At 35.7% G+C, this 1,228-nt stretch overlaps 1 protein-coding gene across 1 annotated transcript in view; it reads left to right on the forward strand.

Moving 5' to 3' along the window:
- Nucleotides 1–778, forward strand: part of MEIS1 (Meis homeobox 1) — a 139,871-nt gene extending 139,093 nt beyond the window's left edge. Inside the window, exon 12 of the mRNA XM_028496858.1 lies at nucleotides 1–778. This exon is cut by the window's left edge and continues 691 nt beyond it. The gene's annotated coding sequence lies outside the window, so the exon portion shown is untranslated.
- Nucleotides 779–1,228: the final 450 nt, after the last annotated feature.

The raw sequence follows: 1,228 nt of genomic DNA on the forward strand, positions 1-1,228 counted from the left end.
AGCATTAAAATAACTATCAGGCAGAAGAATCTTTCTTCTCGCCTAGGATTTCAGCCATGCGCGCGCTCTCTCTCTCTCTTTCTCTGTCTCTCTTTTCCTCTCTCTCCCTCTCTCTAGCCTGGGGCTTGAATTTGCATGTCTAATTCATTTACTCACCATATTTGAATTGGCCTGAACAGATGTAAATCGGGAAGGATGGGAAAAACTGCAGTCATCAACAATGATTAATCAGCTGTTGCAGGCCGTGTCTTAAGGAGACTGGTAGGAGGAGGCATGGAAACCAAAAGGCCGTGTGTTTAGAAGCCTAATTGTCACATCAAGCATCATTGTCCCCATGCAAAAACCACCACCTTATACATCACTTCCTGTTTTATGCAGCTCAAAAACATAAACTGAAGATTTATTTTTAATATGTTGACTTTATTTCTGAGCAAAGCATCGGTCATGTGTGTATTTTTCCATAGTCCCACCTTGAAGCATTTATGTAGACATTGTAAATAAATTTTGTGCAAAAAGGACTGGAAAAATGAACTGTATTATTGCAATTTTTTTTTTGTAAAAGTAGCAGTTTGGTATGAGTTGGCATGCATACAAGATTTACTAAGTGGGATAAGCTAATTATACTTTTTGTTGTGGATAAACAAATGCTTGTTGATAGCCTTTTTCTATCAAGAAACCAAGGAGCTAATTATTAATAACAATCATTGCACACTGAGTCTTAGCGTTTCTGACGGAAACAGTTTGGATTGTATAATAACGCCAAGCCCAGTTGTAGTCGTTTGAGTGCAGTAATGAAATCTGAATCTAAAATAAAAATAAGATTATTTTTGTCATGCTGACTCCACTGCTTGAAAAATTTGTTTACTGCCCCCCAAATTTTTCATGATGAATGCAGTAGATATAAAACTTAATTTTAGCTCCCTAAGATACATATGCATTTGAAAATTTGAACCACAAAGTAAATTATTTAATAATAGTCACTGATTTCTTTAAGCTGACTTAATGAACTAATATCAGCAAATGTAAGGCCTAAGGGCACTAAACTAACTGTAGACTCAGATTACAGCCAACAGAATTACTCATTTAATATCAGTGAAATTATTCTTGCACCTAATGGCAAACCTAAGGACTGATACATCTTTCACTAAGGATGTCACCTAGGATGAGCAGTATATGTTTTTTAGGAAATTAACTACATGAATGGAAGAGACCAGACTTCAAAATCTAA

Source organism: Physeter macrocephalus, chromosome 12 (genome assembly GCF_002837175.3).
Source record: "Physeter macrocephalus isolate SW-GA chromosome 12, ASM283717v5, whole genome shotgun sequence".
Taxonomy (NCBI): Eukaryota; Metazoa; Chordata; class Mammalia; order Artiodactyla; family Physeteridae; genus Physeter; species Physeter macrocephalus.